This window comes from Parasteatoda tepidariorum, chromosome 1 (genome assembly GCF_982258835.1).
Source record: "Parasteatoda tepidariorum strain Cologne lab strain chromosome 1, Ptep-v5.0, whole genome shotgun sequence".
Taxonomy (NCBI): Eukaryota; Metazoa; Arthropoda; class Arachnida; order Araneae; family Theridiidae; genus Parasteatoda; species Parasteatoda tepidariorum.
The window spans coordinates 105493361-105500591 of NC_141755.1; the positions used below are offsets into that span (position 1 = coordinate 105493361).

The 7231-nt window shown below is 28.6% G+C and overlaps 1 pseudogene; it reads right to left on the minus strand.

Moving 5' to 3' along the window:
• Positions 1-4135: 4135 nt before the first annotated feature.
• LOC147816672 (uncharacterized) lies at positions 4136-6685 on the minus strand (annotated as a pseudogene).
• Between the last annotated feature and the right edge of the window lie 546 nt (positions 6686-7231).

Here is a 7231-nt window from a genome sequence, read left to right on the forward strand (position 1 = left end):
AAAAATTGACCACAGCCGGGGTTCGAGCCCCTAACCCCTCCCTCCTGGCGTAATTCACTAGCACATGGTCTTAGTCGTTGGACCATGCTTATACGGCGATCGCGCTCTTATATAGCTTCAAGTACCCTGTCCCGGCTAGCTAAACAAAAGTTTTAAAGAGCCATAGCGACCCTCCTAACTGATCTATAAAAATATACTTTGAAGGGGTGTTTCGGCTTGTAGAGGCCCATCTTGAGACCGAGTTTCAAAATTATAACTTAATATTAAAGGGAGTTGATCGGTCTTGAAATTTCAAACTGTTTCCCGCCATTTTTTTTTTTTTTAATTCCATTATGCGTCCTTTCACAAAGAAAGACAATTAATTTTATACATAGATTACCTTTCGTATGCTAAACTATCGTGGAAATGTTGTAAAACGAGTTTAAACAAAATAATATATTATAAATAAACAAATTTTCCAGGATTTTTCCAGTTTTTAAGCGCTATTTGAAGATTACCGAATAAAAGAAATTTTTTTTTAATATAAGATCCTTTAATATATCGATGAACACATTAAATAAATAATATAATGTAAAATAAACAAAAGAGAAAAAAAAAGAAAAAAAGAAAAAAATTGACCACAGCCGGTAGTAGAAGGCCGAGGAGCTTGTTTGTGACGTCACGATCAGAAGGTAGAAAAGAGCGTTGCTGTTTTCTCCCTTCAGAAAGATCAGAGGTGGTTGTGAAGAAATGAAGATAGTGGACTCCTTATTCGATTAATTGTTTTTTCTTTCATTTTTAAAAGCTAAAAGTAAGAATCCAAATTTTTTATGATCTGAATAATTGTGTAAACATAACCTTTGCCTTAAAATAATAAATTTAAAATGAACCAAAGGAAGAAAAAAATCATAAAGAATAAGTAAATTTACGCCGTAAGAAATTTCAGATTAGTTTTTAAAGATGTTTTTTTTTGTGTGGTTATTCTCATAAGATTTATCCAAACCTTTTTTTACAGATAAATTTCAATTTTAAACTATTTTAAGAGTAATCAATCATATTAAGTAAATATCAATTGATTAAGAATAAAAATATTTTCCTCATAATTGAAAATTAGTACTTAACATTACATTCATGGAAACAAAATGTTTTTGGAAAGAACATTTAACGCAAAATTCTATAAAAAAAAAGAGCATAAAAATGTTTATCCTTTATAAACCTTTGAAATTTTTATAGCAAATTTATATAATTATTCTGAATTTTTTTGATTTGCTGCGGTAAACTAACAAATTTTTCTAATTCTCGTCTAATTTCTATTGTTTTGCATTCATGAGATAAAAATGATTTAATGTGACTTATTAAATAAGCTGAATCATTACTTTAATGATATAGATTAGAACTTTACGAATGAGGCAATTAAGTAACTGAAGATTAATTTTATCTTAAAGTATAAGTATGCTTTAATAATGACAAACATGTATATATAGACAAAAGCTTTATTTAAATCAATTAGAAAATATGTATACAAAAGCAAATAAGCAGAACAATAAATTTAAAAAACAGAACAATAGATTTAAAAAACAGAACAATAGATTTAAAAAACAGAACAATAAATTTAAAAAAACAGAACAATAAATTTAAAAAACAGAATAATAAATTTAAAAAGCATTATAAACTTTTTTGAAATAATAGTATAACGAAAACAGTCATACTCTGCATCATCATATTTATAGATCTTAAATTTAAAATAGAGAAAAATTGTTGAAACAATAAAATGGCTGAAAAAAATACAAAGGCAAATAATTTATTTTCTTTTTTGCTGAATTTTCTGTTCTCATTTTGGAATAAAAAATATTTGCCAATGACTGGCTTGCTTCAGCTAGAATTTTAAATTGATAAAATAAAAAAATAATAAAAAAAATTCTGAAATCTCAGAAGTTAAAAAGATAATTTGCTCTAGAAATGTTATTTCATTCATTTTTTGAAAGAACACCATACTTTTTAAAGAATAGGATAAAAACATTTTATATTTTAATAAAACATGAATGTGAGTTGGGATTTTGTTACAAATTCAGATATTTGGAGCACCATGAAATTAGAGGGAGGGGTAAATTGAACCATTTTGAAAATTCAATAATTTTTGAAAGAAAAAAAATAGTTAAAATTATGACGTTTCATGAGAAATTTTGCTCAATACTGAAATTCATGACTTTCCAAGATGCATGGATACCCTGTATATTTTACCATGCATGTTGATGAAACAAAATGCTGCCCGTTGATAAAATAGTAAATATACATGCAAAAGTAAAACAATAAATTACTAATAATTGTACAACAGTAGGCAAATATATAGTGCTACATTTTATTTCAAAACATAACTCCAAATCCAAAATGCAAACAAAAATTTGATTAAAAAAATTTCATGGGTAATTAAAAATATTTTCTTACATATTGTATTTTACCATACATGTTAATGAAACAATCTTTCTGAAAACGCTGCTAGTTGATAAAATTTTTTATATACATGCAACAGTAAATTATTAATTTTCTGTTCTCATTTCAGAATAAAAGAAATTCGTGGATGCCTGGCTTGCTTCAGCTAGAATTTTAAATTAATAAAGTAATAACAAAAATTCTGAAATCACAGAAGATAATTCGCTCTAGAAATGATGTTTTTTCTTTCATTTTTTTAAAGAATGCCGTAATTTTTAAAGAACATGATAAAACATTTTACATTTTAGTAAAATATGATCTGCGATTTTGTTACAAATACAGATATTCGGAACACCATCAAATTGGGGGGGGGGATATTCCATTTTAAAAATTAGATTATACGAACTATATACAAGTAATATGAACTATATGCAAGTAATACAAACTATATACAAGTAAAATAAAACTGTAGTTTCTCAAACAGGGTGCGTAGCCAAATTAATCAACAAAAAATAAACACCTTTTAAGCACTCAAAAAATATTTTTAAGCACTTTAAAAAAAATATCATAATTAGGCAGGGTTGGAAAGTTTTCGACAATTGACGGTTTTATCTTGTTTTAACTGTTAAGTCAACAAAAAAAAACCTTTAGCATTGTTTTTGACAATTGTCAAAAATCATTGAATTTTGAATCATGTAAAACGAATGGCTTTTTCATACGCTACGGACTGACAATAAGGCGAAATAGATTGGGGGTGAATTAATTGTGAGAACATTGTATAAAACAATGTGAACAGTATCTTCTTGCATAATTCGTAGCGAAAATCAACATGGTAAAGGAAAAATCTCATTTTAAAAAAGGGAAAATTAAGCACTTTTCAAAAACACCAAATGAAAAAAGCACCTTTAAGGGCTTTTAAAAAAAGAAAATAGAAAATAAGTACCTTTAAGCACTTTTTAAAAATGCTAAGCACCCTGCTAAAATTGCAGTTTCTGATGAGATGTACCACAAAATATGATATAAATAATGTAAAGTAGTTGCATTACATCACCCTATAATGAAATCTAAATGAAGTTTAGAAAGTAAAAAAAAAGTTTATGAAGGGGGGGAAAAAGACTATTATTTACAATACATTTTTAAGAGTTTAAACACATTTTGGATTAAATTAAAGTTTAAAATTTCCTCATTGAATTAAAAACGAAGTTTAAATATTTATTTTTAAAAGTGTTGCTGTCAGAAAAAAGGACTTCATTATCAATCATTTTACATTTCACAATAATAATTAAATATTTATTTTTGAAAGGGGTGATGAAACACAATCTACTTTACGAAAACATTAAAAAGTGATAATCCTTGTTATAAACCTTCGTAAATTTGAAAATATATTTAGTTAAAAGTTGAAAACAAATTTTAAATATTTTTTGTATAAATGAATAAGATAAAATAAATAAACTTAAAATATGCTAGCAAAATAAATATGAAAATAATTCCAATTAAATATATAATATGCAAAAAAAAATCAAAATAATTATCAATAATAAAAAAAGGACTATTTCAACAGAATAAATTATTAAATAAAAAATAGATAAATGTGCATTTTTATGAAATAAAGGATTATAACAAGGATTATATAAAGCTATGATGTCAACTACAGGTTAGGTTAAGGTTTAATAGGTTAAAGTTTTAATAAGGTTTAGGTTAGGTTAAAGTTTTAATTAGGTTTAGGTTAGGTTAAAGTTTTAATTTTCCTAATTTGTTTTTTGTTTTCTTTTAGAGTAGCAGCTTTTAATTTTTTCTTTTGCTTTTCATTTCTATGGTCATCAACTTTCATTTTACAATAATTGTTTAGCAGAGTATTTGTAGCAGATTTTAAAATAAAATTTAATAATTTTTCGATGTTACGACCATCACTACACATACCTGTAGTAGACAACATATCATTATTTTGCAATACATTAAGAATAACATTAAGAGAAATATTACATTGATTAGAACATTTTAAAATTTTTTCTTCATAATTAGAACTAACCAATTTTTGGACAACAATGTAGGAATGAAGCACTGCATTTATCACAAACTCTGTCGGATATAGTAACCCACCTCGATCACAAATTTTGATGAGGTTGAATTCAGTTACACAATCCATTTCTTTATCTCGATTCAAAAGATCCCTGCCCTCCTTCGTGGATTATTCAGAGAAAGTACGATTTTCTGTCTGTTTTCGTAACTTAAAATGTCCCCTACACTAATTAATTAGCCTATTTGAGGTAACATCCTTGAATCATTAAGATCGAGTCCTAGAATGAGAAGATCCAATCATTAAGTCAAAAATTATTTAAGGTAGTTCGTTTTTTTGTTGCACTGTTATTGAATAATACTGTTGGAACATACTGCAACATATACATTTGTGTTGTAAATAAACTTAAAACTAACTTTTCTGGGGGTATGCAAGTAGTATGCTTTAGTGCTGCTTGAGCACAATAGCCCGCTAAATATACTATGACAGGCATTGATGCTTCCACTTTAAAAATATCAGAGTCATTGACATTGATGTTTAAAAAGTGGTCATCAATTGGTTCCGTTTCAGATGAACTGACTTCTTTATCATCAAAAAAGGTGATACTTATATCACCTTTATGATGAGAAGACAGTCTCAGTTGTTTGGATATGCGCAGCTTATTTTCTGTCTCAAACATTTGTCGCACGGAAATGTGATACTGAGAACCAGCCATACTGCGATACTGCCCAAACCTAGACTCCAACTTGTCAGTCTGGATTTTCCCGGGCAACACATATGACATTTTTAACTCAGTAATGCAATACTGTGTCAGATTGATTATAGCTTCAGTAGTAATTAACAAAGCAGTAAGAGTTTCCTTTGTTAGTCTACCACTGTCTGAATCTAATTTACCCCATCGTTCTAGCCCTGGGATGGCGAACCAATGGCATGCGTGCCATAAATGGCACGCTACACAATATTTTGGGCACGCCACCGATCACAAATTTCACTATGAAGCATATTAAAAATTAAATTAAAATTCATTAAAAACAAATAAATAAAAGCAATTAATAACCACAAAAAACAAGCTAACAATAAATAACGAGCAAAAAAAAAAAATAATAATAGTCCTGCTTAAACTAACATCTTACAACCTAAAATAAGTTATTTAAAAAAACAATTAATAACCATACAAAACAAGCTAACTATAAATAAGGAGCAAAAAAAGAAAAAAAATTAATGGTCCTGCTGAAACTAACATCTTACAACTTAATATAAGTTATTTGTCATCGAATCTGCAACAACAGAAGTCACACTGATGTTACTTAAAGTTGAATTAAGACATTGTAAAATGCTTTTTTTTTCATTGTAAATAAAGAGTTTTGAGTTGATAGTATTTAGTACTATTATTTACGCAATAATCACGAAGTTAAAACTTTTTGTCGGCACGTCTACGACCTCATTAAAAAATGTTTTAGGAAAAATGGCACGTTGGTCCATAAAGGTTCGCCACCCCTGTTCTAGCCAATCTAGAAACTTGTGCAAGAAAATATATTTTTTATCACAAGTAAGAGGCTCACACATAGTTTTACGTATGCGTTTACCTTTGAAAGGGGTTTTTACATTAACAATGTCCCACCAAGTAGATATAATGTCAATGTATTGACTAGTTTCTTTACAGTCAAGTAAATTGTGCTTTGAACCAAGCTCTCGCAATAGCAGTATTAGCATTGAAAATTTTCAATGCTAACTTTACGTTCTGGCGTTCAAAGTTGGATGGCCACAAAGCTTTTCTTGTCAAACCATATCCATATTTCAATAGATTGTTTGATTCCAACTCGTATAGTTTACGAATTGAGCCAAAGCTAGCAGTTTGTACCTTTTCGGTATCAGAATCAAAGTGGGGGCAATACATATATTGCCCATTTTTTTGATTGATCCAGTTATTACGAAGGCACTTAACCTCATGTACTGAATCAATTACATAAGAAAGAGGGTGTGGATTATCAAAAGGGTGAGGATAAACATAACTCAGTTTTGAAGGACCGCAGAAAAGCGACATAGCTCTACGATTAATAGCGTTATTATCGGTCGTTACAGCAAAAATTCTGTAACCAATATGTTCTAGACCAATAATAACTCTATTAATCAGAGCATGCAAATTTTCTGCAGTTATAGTAACGACAGGCACAATATGAGCAACAATTTTAAATGAACTAAGTTTACTTTGAATCATAAAGGTATGAGCACTAGTTGCTAGACCTTAACTATCGTGTGACATACCCAGTGGCGACGCAAGGGAGGGGTTTAGGGGTTTAAACACCCCCCTTGAGCTCAGACAAAATGGCAAAAATAAAAATTTTAGTAAAAATTATGCGAGCTATTATTTTTTAAGACAATATATTTTTATGTGCCTTATGCCTACTTTTTTTTCACATGGTATTTCTCAGAATACAGAAAAAACATTTACTATAATAGGGTTGTACTTTTGAAACCAAAATCACGTGATATATATATATTTGCTGTTCTTGGATCTTTAGGATGTCAAAAAGCAAGAATTTAACAATTTTTAATTACTTTGAGAAAAAATCACGACCTGAAATTAGTGAGGTGACAGCATCTAGTACCAATGTAAGTTTTTCTGTTGTACAGAGATGTGATACTTCCGTTGAAGAAAACGTTTCTAGCATAACAAAATCTGATGAATGTTAAAGTGGCCCTCAAAGTGTTACTACATTGTACTTTTTTTCAGAAAATATTACATTATGTTCTTAAACTTAAAAAATCAAATCAAAATTTAACTAAACAATGTTGTTTAAATAA